At 35.0% G+C, this 14,789-nt stretch overlaps 1 long non-coding RNA gene across 1 annotated transcript in view; it reads right to left on the bottom strand.

The window, feature by feature from the left end:
• LOC134732202 (uncharacterized) overlaps positions 1–14,534 on the bottom strand; it is a 133,328-nt gene extending 118,794 nt beyond the window's left edge. The window contains exon 1 of the long non-coding RNA XR_010115136.1: positions 14,454–14,534. This is a non-coding gene — a long non-coding RNA (uncharacterized lncRNA). The remainder of the gene's footprint in view (positions 1–14,453) is intronic.
• Between the last annotated feature and the right edge of the window lie 255 nt (positions 14,535–14,789).

Below are 14,789 nucleotides of genomic sequence, written 5' to 3'. Positions count from 1 at the left end.
CATGTGCAACCTTCCTAATATGTTTGATACGCATCTTTTTGTTTGTATGTATTTTTAGAAAACGTTTATTGTTTTTGTATGCAAAAAAAATTTTTAAAAAAAATTTGTTCTATAAGTCTTCAACTCCAGTATTATTGAATAGCATCACTACCCACTACCTAGTACCATAGCCAGACACTGTGCCACCCTTCCCATCTTTCTTCCCCATCCACTTGCCCAATTCATTACAGAGCTCTCCCATTCCCAATGCCTAAATATGCTCTAATGTGTCCACTTCTTTCCACTATAATGTCAAACACCGTAAGCAAACCACTTGGACACCCCAGATCCCAGATCCATTCTTAAATTTCCTGAATCCATTCACCAAATGCCTCTGGAGTGTTTTTTTGTTTGTTTGTTTGTTGTTTGTTTATGAAAGCTTGACTCTCATCATGCCACCCTACTTTCTACCATATGCAGACTTAAAAAACTCAATATTCTGTTCTTGTCCCTGCTTGCCACTCCAGTGTTCATTTTATCTTTCTTCAGGTTTCTCCTTTAGATAATCTCATGCTTCACATGTAATTTCATTAATTTCACAACACACGTATTACCTTTCAATAATTATTCTTAACATCTTAAATTATTTTTACTGATATTTATAATAATTTTTTAACTTAACTCAGAAAGTTAGAAGTCATCACCATCCCTTTTAGCCAATGTCTTCTTCATTCTTGAGTTCAGCTTTTTAGAATGTATCTTTTTGTTTTTCTAAATGAAGCATAAGTACTATATTTTCCATGTATCTATACACATAAATATGTATTCTTATTGTCTTATACATTAGTCTAGTGATCACATTGTTGGCCATAACATTTTTTTAATCTTAATTTTTTTTTTCTGATACTTTGTACTATAGAGATGTCAGAAACTAGACTTATGTTTTTTGGTAGGTATTTTTTTCCTGTTTATAGGGATTATTTTAAAAATTATTAAATGTAATTACATGTAATTAAAATAGTTTTCTAATATGTATCTAGTTGAATGTCTTTTCTAATATTAAAAAATAATAATGATAAGAGTATTGTTGATTAAATCCTTAGTATGAGTCAAATACTGTTTTATGTATAGTATTTAATCTCCAAAATTACCATGTGAGCTCATTACTTTGTTATCCCCATTCTACCAATAGGAAAACTGAAATTTATAAAGGTTAAGCAGTTTCCCCAAGGATGTACAAATAGGGCTTAAATGAGGCCGTAAGACTAATTCTTGCTAATTGAACGACGGTAAAAGTAATTTGTCATTTTGTGGAGAAGACAAAACAGACTGTCTTCCCACAGTCTCTCTCATCAACTTACCAGTTGTTTTTTGACACCCACGGTGACTTTGAAAGCCATTGTCATAGATGAAAGTGCCTCTATCAAATGACTCCATGAATGACTGCATGGAACAGAAGTCCTTCTCAGCTCCAACCAGAAATACCTACACGGAATTTCTAGGTGAGTGAAGCATAAATCTGTATTATGTTAAGCTTCTGGGTGGGGCACGGTGGCTGACACCTGTAATCCCAGCACTTTGGGGAGGCTGAGGTGGGCAGATCACCTGAGGCCAGGAGTTCGAGACCAGACTGGTCAACATGGTGAAACCCTGTCTCTACTGAAAAAAACAAAAATTAGCTGGACGTGGTGGCAGGCACCTGTAATCCCAGCTACTCAGGAGGCTGAGACAGGAGAATCGCTTGAACCCTCCTGGAGGCGGAGGTTGCAGTGAGCTGAGATCGCGCCATTGCACTCCAGCCTAGGGGACAAGAGTGAGACTTCATCTCAAAAAAAAAAAAAAGCTTCTGAAATTTTGCAGTTTAGTATTGTTTCTCTCTAAATATTTATTAACACAGTCAAAAACAAAAAATAAAGCTACACATTTAATCTTTACTGGGTAAAACAGGGTGTGCCATAAATGTTCTTTCAGTGTATGTTAAAGGAAAATACAGTTTACTTTAGATAGAAAATTAACTATGTTGGACTGGCATTGGTAAGGTACCTGTTCTGAATGGTTTTCCTACTGATAGTATTAGTACAGCCTATCCCTACGTGGAAAGATTACAAACATCAAACATTTGCATAACAAGCATATTCATAGCTAAGTATATAAAAGTCAGAATGTGCTGAGGATCTTCAGGTTGATTATAACATTTTTGTATCCAGTAGGCCCTTAGCGATATTTAAAAGTATATTATTTTTATTAAAAAGTTAAAATGCTTAACCCCTTTAACCTCAATTTTAATTATGGTAATCCATTCAAAGCAAATTATGCTAAAACACATAAAAACATAAAGATGTGCATAAAAATATCTTCCAGTTATAAGATTAGTTCCTGTAAAAATTGGAAACAAATTGCATGTCAGGGAAAGGGGCATGTATTAAGGAAATCATGGCACTAATGTTTTTGTTTAATTATTCATCCATTTTGTTGTTCAGAAGTATATAGCTCCATACATACAAAGACAGTAAAATATAAAGACAATGAAATTGATGTGTCCTAAATTGGAGCTTTGGTGTAATCTTGCCATATCTGCATCTAAGTTTGTTCAGTTTATACGCCTATATGGGTGTATATGTTTGTATTTATATCTCTATTCCAAGATTTTCTCTTGCAGCCTTTTTTATCTTTGTTGTATTACATTTACTAAAATATTTATCTGTTTATTGCTTAAAAGATGAATTACACAAAATAATTATATAAAAACTATCACCATGTTTATTTTAAGGAGTGGGTTGAGGATTTTTTTTATTAGATCATAATGTGTCCTTTTTACTAGGAGTCATGAAAAAAAAATCCCTCCAATTCCAGGCATAACTGAACTGCTCATGTGTAAGAATTTAATTTTCAATTTGGACTAAGAATCGAGTAGTTGATGGTCACTACTTTGGCTTCTAGGAAGCTGAGCTAAAATCAGGGCTTGTTTCTAATGTGTGCAGGATTTTGTGGCACATGTTTTATGTTCTGAATTCCACCTGGCACCATTCTCATTTTTAATCCTTATTTTACTTTTATTACATTTTCATTATTTTAATTAATTATACATAATTCTAGTGTTGCATCTTAGCAGTACCTACTTTAGGGAACAGGAAAATCTACCTTTAAAGCCTGTTGATAACCACATTGAGCAATAGGTGGGGAGAAGGTTATATTCCTGCAGAGTTAAGACAAAATATGTTCTAAGATGAAAAAGCACATATTTATTACCGAATTAACATCACTTTTACTTCTTATTTGTGTTCATTCATTGTGCACTGAGATTTCATTTATTTTCTCCAATCAGTTATTTTAATCGAGGTTATGCCTTTTCTTGCAAACTGTAGACCTCAGAATCCACAAGTAAGATGTAAAAACTAGGTAGCAGGCATGAAAGATCTTGTCAGCAGATGTGTTAAATTTAGTTGTCTAAAATGAGATACTAGCTACATTTATTTATTTAAATATTTGTTTTTAATGGAGATGACAAGGCACAGACTCTGGGCTTATACTGCTTGGATTCAATACTCACTTCCACTATTTAGTAGTTGTGATGCTTAAAACAAACTATTAATGTAGTCTCAATTTTTTCATCTGTCAATTGGGAATAATAGTATTATCTCAAATGTACTTTGTGAAGTCTAAATAAGCTAATATGTTTAAAAGTGCTTAGGATGTAGTTTGGCACTTCATCAGCATTGTGTGTGTTAGTTATTGTCTCCTTGCAATTAAAACATAGTTTCAAAATGCTTGATACTAACTATTAAGTAAGAAATCATTGAATGAGGTATGCTCACTTTAAGTATACCTACTAACTGACTGAATCTGGATAATTAGCTCTTATCCTTTGCCAATTATAAATTGTAGCTAATGTTACTGCTTTACACAAAACACTAACTAGTGTTCACAGCAGGGAAGAATAGTTAGCAAAGCCTCCAATTAGAGTTTTGTTTATACTTCCACTGGGAAAGATGATTTGTTAGTTTAAAAGATACTTATTGTGTTGATTACAGGTGTCAGCACATCCAAATTTTGGCTGTGCTCGAATACCTGCTGTGAGATGTAAGACACAAGAAAATCAAGCCTAATTGTTTTAATTCAAACGTATTTTCATTTACAACTGTGCTGATTGCTTTGACTCTAGCTAAGTAACTTATTTAAAACTAATGTTTTTAACTACATAAGTAATTTAACCTAAATCGATTAATTTTTTATTGTTGTCTTTGCTACTGAAAATAGCTTACGTTTAATACATAAGCATCCAGTACATTTATTACATTTATTTTTTATGGAAATAAATTAGGAGTTCAATTCACCTTTAGAAGGGCCTATCATGTATATGTGGTTGTGGGCATGACTGGCACATTTTTAAGTTCAAAGAATTCAGGAATTAACACTCTAAATTACTCAAGTAGAACACATAAAAGAAACTACCAAAAATGAATTAAGATTTTTAAAAAATGCCATCATAGATCCCCCAACATGTAATCTTTATTCCTGGGTATGAGCGTGGGATGGATTTAAGGGGGCAATGGCTGACTACCTTCATGCAAAAAGAAGCTAGATTGTGACACTTCTAGATGTCTTGATTTCTATGAGACCCCCGAAAAGTTATTACAGGGAAATGCACAACCTTAAAGTGAACCTACAGACTTGGACACGTTATATTCCCTTTATAATCCCACAATATGCTTAAGGTATTTAATATTTTATTTATTTTATAACCAGCTCTTCAGAATTTAGTTCCAAAAAACAAAATCATGCAAATATTTTAAACTTCTTCACACTGATACAAGCTATTTATTACTGCTGCTATTTTATTGAAAGAATAGAAATGGAAAATATTAGATAAGTGAAAAAAATTAACCAGTGTACTAAACTAATAGTTCTCTTTTTTTTCTTATCTTTCAACAAAATGCCTATCTCTTTCATTAACTTTAACTTTCGGGACTCTTAGCTTGGCTTATAATAAAATAAACAAACTAAGGTTGTCTTCCCTGTCTAAGTTAATTTGAATCAGAAGAGAATATTTACCTTTTCTTGGAATTTGTGTGATTCAAGGTTAGTCTATTTTGGAAAGACTGAGTGAGGCAAACCTAATCCTTTTCTGAAGCTCATTAATTGGAAGCAGGACCACACTGCAATAGCCTTTTCTAAACTGAGGGGAAAAATTAAGAATTTAAATGAGGTGAAAACTCCAAAACAAGATTCTCCCAGTGGCCTCTTCTGTTTATACAGTAACACTCTAAATAAAAAGCCGGCACCATCCGTGTTAAATTTCACTAGTTAACTGATAAGCTGGAGCAGAGAGTACATTGACACTCTGGGTAGTCCTGTCAGTCACTCAGGCAGAGTCCATACATAATGCATGAGGATTTCCACTTTATTAGCAATGCTATTTTTTAAGTCAATGGATGAATAGATAAATTGATAGAGAAATAGAGAAATAAAGGGGCTAGACATTCAATTTAAACTCCCCTCAGTATTACTATCAGATTTGAAGATTTTAAATATTATTTAAGCTTCTCGAAGTGAATGAAAATACACCGGCATTTTGTACTGTGTCTATGAAGATCTGGAATGCATAACATTCCTTGTAATTTTGCAATTGACCACAATGTCACAATCTTGCACTATTTCAGCTGTCTCCACAATGAAAACCAAATTGTAGGTTAAAATTACTTGCATAATGGAATGAAATTCTTGCACTAGTACTTTAAGCCTTGTCTAGATTTTAAGCACTCACTTAACCACCAATTTTTTTTTTCATCAGTTATAACTAACCAGTAAATTTCTCAAATCCACAAATTAGTTACTAAATGACTTTTTGGCATGTTTGGGCTATAAAAAATAATTCCGGTGCAAAGCATGGTTCATCATCCTTATTCAACTATGTTTCAATGGAGAAAAACACCAATATCTTTTACGCTGAAGCATCTGAACACAGCTCAGAAGCATAGAAGGACAATTACTTTTTCCAAGGAGGCATCAGGGTGTGTCAAAGGAGCATGGACCTTGAGTTATGACACCTGGAATCTAGTCCCTGCTCTGCCACTAGCCAGTTGAGGAAACATGGACAAGCCTCTGGGACATCCCTATGTCATGTGAAAAATGAAGATGTTAGATGATCTCTTCTGTTCTTTCTATCTCAACTCGATGAGACCACAATATTTGAATTATTTATGCACAAACAGTGGTATCCAAGCCTGTAGATCTGGAAGACTCACTGGCCTTCCCTTTACATTTACATGCAAACTGCCCAAAAGATGAGTCTGCACAAAAAAATCTTCAAGTTCACCTCTGTCTGCATTTTTTGTCCTTTTCATCTAGAGCATAATGTAGAGTCTGTAAATTATACGTAATACAGTACAAGACTGTGGTACATGATCACATGTGTTTGGGGGGAGTTATATTAGATTTTCAAAGGAATCTATGACCTTAACTATGATGTCTATCTTAATCCATCTATAAGATCTAGCCACAGTATAATCCCATCTCCTACCACAGTTTCAAATATTTCTTTTTAAATAAGATTTTTTTTTATTTTTTTTCTTTTGAGTGCAGGGGTACAAGTGGAGGTTTATTACATAGGTAAACTTGTGTTACGAGGGTTTGTTGTATAATTTCATCACCCAGGTATTAAGCCTAGTATCCATTAGTTATTTTTCCTGATCCTCTCCTTCCTCCCACCTTCCACCCCCTGAAAGGCCTCAGCGTGTGTTGTTCCCTTCTATGTGTCAATGTGTTCTCATCACTTAGCTCCCACTTGTGCCTTAAATAAATGTTCTAAGTTTTTATATTTTTAAGTTATAGAGCAGAAACTTTAATCCAATTCTTTTTTACTTCAAAACCTTAGTTATTTTATGGGGATATAAATCCCAATATTGACTTGAAAATCTTCTTTAGTTCCTAACGCTTTAGCTCCTACAATTTAAGCCACAAGGTACTCATTTCCAAGATGGATACTATTCCTTGAAATATTGACTGTTCACTCAAATATTTTGGAGCACCCACTATGATCCAGTAATGGTGTGAAGAGGCTTGTTATTAGAATAAGATAGTTAAGCAAAGCCTCTTTGATTAGGTGCCTTTAAGCAGAGACCTGGAGCTAGAAAAGGGGTAAACCTTGGAAATGTAAGACGGAAGAACATTCCAGGCAGAAGAAAGACCAAGTAATAGGACCATAATGGTGAAGGCTTCTCAGAGTTCCAGGAATAGCAAGAAGTACATCCTGGTAATTAAAAGGTGTACAGAAGTTAGAGGTTACCAGAGGAGTAACCAGGCTTTTTGCTAAGGACTTTGACTTTTTTATTCTGAGGGTTGTTAGCAGAGGAGTGGTATGATCTATCATATGTTTTAAATAAACAACTCTGCCTGTTCTGTGGATCATAAATTGAAAGCGGGCAAGAGTGAAACAGAGAGACCATTTAGGAAAAAATTGTATTAATTTAGATGGGACAGGATTCTGGTTTATATCAGGATATAGTAGTGAATATGATAAATGAATTCTGGATATATCTTGAAGGTAGAGTTACCGGATTTACTTATCGATTGAATGTAAAGCATGAGTGAGAAAAATAAGTATAGAGCAACTCTTTTTTTTTTTTTTTTTTTTTTTGCCACCTCAGTAACTGGAAAAATGGAGTTACCATTTTCTAAGATGCGGAAAGACTGCCAAAAGGTATGTGGGTGGAGAAACTGAAATAAAAACTTTGTCTTTGATCATCTTAAGTTTAAGATATCTATTAGATATGCTAAGTCCCAGGAGAGTCTAGCCAAGTACATTTATGTAGGTGTTTTTAACAACATAACGATTGTGCTTCAAGTCATAGGACTGGATGTGAAATTACCTAGGGAATGAGCATAGTTAGAGAAAGAGAAAAAGAAAAGAGGGTCAATCACTGCACTTTGAAGCATTCTTACATTTACTAGTCAGAGATATAAGGTAAAATCAGGAAAGGGACTGAAAAGTGACTCATTAATAGATGGTGACATGAACTAATGGGTGTATACAATTGTAAGGTTTTAAAAAGAAATGACTTGCATATTGTGAATCCTCAATAAATAAAAGTTACTTATTGAAAAGCTTATGAATAAGCTCTATTCATAATAACTTCTCTAGGCTAAGTCTAAAATTTTAACATCAATTGCCCACAGGCCATTGCTATCTAATTGTTCCACTACTACCTCAAACTCAATGTTTAAAATTGAGCTTACTCACCTTCCTTGTAAACCAGATGCTTCAATTGTGTGCACTGTCTTGGTTTTGAGCATCAATGCTCTCCAGACAGGGTAAAGTAAATTCAATTTCCAAAAAGAATTTTTCATGTTTACACGGTAGTTTTGCTTAAATGAAAGTTCTCATGAACTCACTTTCTGAAGCATGAATCCAAACTTCTGGATTTCTTAACTGTGCATTCAAGGTCCTCAGCGATTTGCCCCTTTCTTTGTAGGGACCTTTTCAAAGCTCACTTCACATTCCTACTTGCTTTTAAGAATAGCCTGCTCCACTTTTTGATGAGGTTGTTTTTTTCTTGTAAACTTGTTTCAGTTCTTTGTAGATTCTGGATATTAGCCCTTTGTCAGATGAGTAGATTGCAAAGATTCTCTCCCATTCTGTAGGTTGCCTGTTCACTCTGATGGTAGTTTCTTTTGCTGTGCAGAAGCTCTTTAGTTTAATTAGATCCCATTTGAAAAAGTGGGTGAAGGATATGAACAGACACTTCTCAAAAGAAGACATTTATGCAGCCAACAGACACATGAAAAAATGCTCATCATCACTGGCCATCAGAGAAATGCAAATCAAAACCACAATGAGATATCATCTCACACCAGTTAGAATGGTGATCATTAAAATGTCAGGAAACAACAGGTGTTGGAGAGGATGTGGAGAAATAGGAACACTTTTACACTGCTGATGGGACTGTAAACTAGGTCAACCATTGTGAAACTCAGTGTGGCGATTCCTCAGGGATCTAGAACTAGAAATACCATTTGACCCAGCCATCCCATTACTGGGTATATACCCAAAGGAATATAAACCATGCTTCTATAAAGACACATGCACACGTATGTTTATTGCGGCACTGTTCACAATAGCAAAGACTTGGAACCAACCCAAATGTCCATCAGTGATAGACTGGATTAAGAAAATGTGGCACATATACACCATGGCATACTATGCAACCATAAAAATGATGAGTTCATGTCCTTTGTAGGGACATGGATGAAACTGGAAACCATCATTCTCAGCAAACTATCGCAAGGACAAAAAACCAAACACTGCATGTTCTCACTCATAGGTGGGAATTGATCAATGAGAACACATGGACACAGGAGGGGGAACATCACACACCGGGGCCTGTTGTGGGGTAGGGGGAGGGTGAGAGGGATAGCATTAGATATAACTAATGTAAATGATGAGTTAATGGGTGCAGCACACCAACATGGCACATGTATACATATGTAACAAACCTGCATGTTGTGCACATGTACCCTAGAACTTAAAGTATAATTATATATATATATATATATATATGTATATATATATATATATATGTATATATATATATATATATATATATAAAGAATAGCCTGCTCCAGCCAACATTAGTAATTCTCTCTTGTCAAGTCTACTGTGTACACTACTGCCAAGTTATCTCTGTTTAGATTATCTTTCTTTCCATCTCTGTTTGGTTCAATAATATTTAAGACTTTGTGTTGTCACAATATCACAATTCCATTTTCTTGGGATTTTACCCATTCTTTTAGGGCTGACTCCAGTGAAGTGTTATTCACAAGCTTTCTGCCGTCTCCATTCAGAAGGGATCTTACTGTCTTCTCAGAGCATTTGTCTCCTTCCTGGCTTACAACATATCCAGTTTGAACCTTATCTTCTTTAAAATTACCTAGGCATGGCCTCATAGACCTTCTAGATTTTAAACTGCTCCAGAGGCCATGAATACTATCTACCAACTCTAACACCTTCCCTAAGTATTTTTGTCAAAATTCTGTCTCAATTTTTACAAACTTTACTTGTTGAACTGTCTTCACTGTATATTAACTGCCTTATTTTACAAAACGAAGCACCGATGCCTAGCAAGCTTAAACTACCTGCTCAGGGGCCACATACTGACCTTGGTAGAATTATGCTCAGTTCACTTTTTCTTCCCATTCTACCACAGTAAATACAGATAATAAATAATCATATATTTGATTAACAGAGAAGAATATAAATATTTTAAATGGTATAGAATAGTGTCTGACTTTATAGTATCCCAAATCAATAATGCTTTCAGTTCTTGAAAAAGGTATGTATTATCAAATTATGTTGATAAATATATATACCTACCCAGTTGTGCCCTAAGAAAACCAGTAGCATCTATTTTGTAAAATTACTTGCAAAATATAGTTTCATCATTTCACTTTCTAACTTTTTTTAACAAAAGCTTTATTGAAGTGTAAATGACTTAGAAAAATGCACATATTTACACAATTTGATAGGTTTTGATATATATTTATACCCAGAAAAACCTCACCACAATCAAGATTGTGAATATATCCATCACCCTCAGTAGTTTTCTCATGCCTCGTTTTACTCCTTCCATCCTTAGCCTTCCAGTATTTGCCTCACCGAAACCCCAGCAACCACTATTCTGCTTTCTGTCACCATAGAAGAGTTTGCATTGTTTTGATGTTTTATAAAATTGGTCTATATATCCTATACTTGTGTTTTCTGACTTCTTTCACTCAGCATAATTGTTTTGAAATTCATTCATTTCATTGCATTTCTCAAAAGTTCATTCTTTTGTATTGCTGTAAATAGTATTACATTGTATGGGTGTACCACAGTTTGTTTTTCCATGCACCTGTCAATGGAAATTTGAGTTGTTTTCAGTTTGGGTTATTAAAATAGAGCATCTAAGAACATTAATGTACAAGTTTTTATATGCACATATGCTTACCTACATGTGAGTAGCTACCTAGTAGTGTAATAGGCAGATCATGTATCTGTACGTGTAGCTATTTAAAAAATTGCCCCAGGTATTTTCCAAAGTGGTTTTACCATTTTCCCACTATTTCCAGCAGTGTATGGGAGTTTGAGATCTTCCACAGCCTTGACTCAACTTACTTGATTTAATTAGTCTTTTGAATTTTAGCCATTATAAGAGGTGTATACTAATTCACCTTTTAACTTTTAAAACACTTACTATGTGCCAGGCATTGGCAGTGGGAATATAATGCTTAATAATATGTCCCTTCTTTCACAGATGTGACAGTCAATGAGAAAATAATAATCAAACTCATAACTTCAAGTACAATATGGTAAACCCTTCAATATAGGTACAGAGAAATTCTTTTAGAAACATAGGGAAGTGAAGTCAAAGAAAGATTATGGAAAACTTTTAAAGATTTAGAATTAGAAAGATACCTTGACTCAGCTAGATATGCAAGGCTGGTTCAACATACGCAAATCAATAAATGTAATCCAGCATATAAACAGAACCAAAGACAAAAACCACATGATTATCTCAATAGATGCAGAAAAGACCTTTGACAAAATTCAACAACTCTTCATGCTAAAAACTCTCAATAAATTAAGTATTGATGGGAGGTATCTCAAAATCATAAGAGCTATCTATGACAAACCCACAGCCAATATCATACTGAATGGGCAAAAACTGGAAGCATTCCCTTTGAAAACTGGCAAAAGACAGGGATGCCCTCTCTCACCACTCCTATTCAACATAGTGTTGGAAGTTCTGGCCAGGGCAATCAGGCAGGAGAAGGAAATAAAGGTTATTCAATTAGGAAAAGAGGAAGTCAAACTGTCCCTGTTTGCAGAAGACATGATTGTATATCTAGAAAACCCCATTGTCTCAGCCCAAAATCTCCTCAAGCTAATAAGCAACTTCAGCAAAGTCTCAGGATACAAAATCAATGTACAAAAATCACAAGCATTCTTGTCCACCAATAACAGACAAACAGAGAGCCAAATCATGAGTGAACTCCCATTCACAATTGCTTCAAAGAGAATAAAATACCTAGGAATCTAACTTACAAGGGACGTGAAGGATCTCTTCAAGGAGAACTACAAACCATTGCTCAATGAAATAAAAGAGGATACAAACAAATGGAAGGACATTCCATGCTCATGGGTTGGAAGAATCAATATTGTGAAAATGGCCATACTGCCCAAGGTAATTTATAGATTCAATGCCATCCCCATCAAGCTACCAATGACTTTCTTCACAGAATTGGAAAAAACTACTTCAAAGTTCATATGGAACCAAAAAAGAGCCCACATTGCCAAGTCAATCCTAAGCTGAAAGAACAAAGCTGGAGGCATCATGCTACCGGTCTTCAAACTATACTACAAGGCTACAGTAACCAAAACAGCATGGTACTGGTACCACAACAGAGACATAGATCAGTGGAACAGAACAGAGCCCTCAGAAATAATGCCACATATCTACAACTATCTGATCTTTGACAAACCTGACAAAAACAAGCAATGGGGAAAGGATTCCCTATTTAATAAATGGTGCTGGGAAAACTGGCTAGCCATATGTAGAAAGCTGAATTTGGATCCCTTCCTTACACCTTATACAAAAATTAATTCAAGATGGATTAAAGACTTACATGTTACACCTAAAGCCATAAAAACCCTAGAAGAAAACGTAGGCAATACCATTCAGGACATAGGCATGGGTAAGGACTTCATGTCTAAAACATCGAAAGCAATGGCAACAAAAGCCAAAATTGACAAATGAGATCTAATTAAACTAAAGAGCTTCTGCACAGCAAAAGAAACTACCATCAGAGTGAACAGGCAACCTACAAAATGGGAGAAAATTTCACAACCTACTCTTCTGACAAAGGGCTAATATCCAGAATCTACAATGAACTCAAACAAATTAACAAGAAAAAAACAACCCCATCAAAAAGTGGGTGAAGGACATGAACAGACGCTTCTCAAAAGAAGACATTTATGCAACCAAAAAACAAATGAAAAAATGCTCATTATCACTGGTCATCAGAGAAATGCAAATCAAAACCACAATGAGATACCATCTCACACCAGTTAGAGTGGTAATCATTAAAAAGTCAGGAAACAACAGGTGTTGGAGAGGATGTGGAGAAATAGGAACACTTTTACACTGTTGGTGGGACTGTAAACTAGTTCAGCCATTATGGAAGTCAGTGTGGCGATTCCTTAGGGATCTAGAACTAGAAATACTATTTGACCCAGCCATCCCATTACTGGGTATATACCCAAAGGACTATAAATCATGCTGCTATAAAGACACATGCACACGTATGTTTATTGCGGCACTATTCACAATAGCAAAGACTTGGAACCAACCCAAATGTCCAACAACGATAGACTGGATTAAGAAAGTGTGGCACATACACACCATGGAATACTATGCAGCCATAAAAAATGATGAGTTCATGTCCTTTGTAGGGACATGGATGAAACTGGAAACCATCATTCTCAGTAAACTATCGCAAGGACAAAAAACCAAACACCGCATGTTCTCACTCATAGGTGGGAATTGAACAATGAGAACACATGGACACAGGAAGGGGAGCATCACACTCCAGGGACTGTTGTGGGGTGGGGGTAGGGGGGAGGGACAGCATTAGGAGTTATACCTAATGCTAAATGACGAGTTAATGGGTGGAGCACACCAACATGGCACATGGATACATATGTAACAAACCTGCACATTGTGCACATGTACCCTAAAACTTAAAGTATAATAATAATAATAAAAGAAAAAAAAGTCAAATCTAAAAAAAAAAGAAGAAAAAAGTAAAGATGCAAACGCATAAAAGATGATGGCATTTTTAGAGAAGGGGAAAGACGTGTGTGGATAGTCCATGAGTAGTGAGGATATAGTTGGTCAGAAGGGTAGAGAGTAGATTTCAAAATAATTTACCTACCCTGCTATGGAGGTTGAGTATTTTTGAGGCTAAGGACAGACATTTCCAGATCTGTGCTTTTAAAAATTAAACAAAACAAAACAAAAAAAAGAGAAAGCTCTGAAGAATGGCTAAATTTAAAAAAGAATGTGAGCAGAAAGACACTTAGCAGGCTAAGGCAATGGTCTAATCAAAAGAAAATGATGAGGCTTTAACGTATGCTTTAGTTTCCAAACAGAGAAAAACTCTACATGATGTGTTTTTTTGGGCCATATATAATTTTAAACTCCCCCCTCCCGTAATAAAGGCACTGATTTCCCAAAGGACCAGAACCCTTTATTATACACTTATGATGGAATCCCCTGAGTAGGAAAGTTTTTGAATTTTTAGCATCCATTTATTCTTTTACAGATTTCAACAGCTATTTAGTCTCTTAATAAGAAAAAATCCCCACAAAACTGAAAAACTCCTAGCACAAGTCTTTAGAGAGTTTACAGAGGGTATTCATTAGGTTATATACATCTTACCGTCCAGCACCACATTCTCTTCTATAACTTCATTAAGTAGGAATAATTATTCTTGCAGTATAGTTGAGATTTCCATGGAGCAAAAGCCACAGCATATGGTTTGACTCTGATCAGTCCCCTTAATAAAAAAAAAAAAGTTTAAGTTAAAGTGGCGTATGGTATAAATTTATAAGCAATATTACTGCCTGGGGCATATAAAAATTCTATCATTTGTGGCTAAAAATTGTAAAAAGGCCCTTTTCACAAGTTTTATTGTTCCATAAGAATGAGAAGTAATTTTATAGTATAATAAAATGGCTACATGTAAGTATTACAAAATCCATCTTAATATGTCCC

The sequence above is a fragment of the Symphalangus syndactylus genome, chromosome 13, assembly GCF_028878055.3.
Source record: "Symphalangus syndactylus isolate Jambi chromosome 13, NHGRI_mSymSyn1-v2.1_pri, whole genome shotgun sequence".
Taxonomy (NCBI): Eukaryota; Metazoa; Chordata; class Mammalia; order Primates; family Hylobatidae; genus Symphalangus; species Symphalangus syndactylus.
Note: the sequence above shows the minus strand (reverse complement) of the source record. Positions and strands in the feature narration are given on the sequence as shown.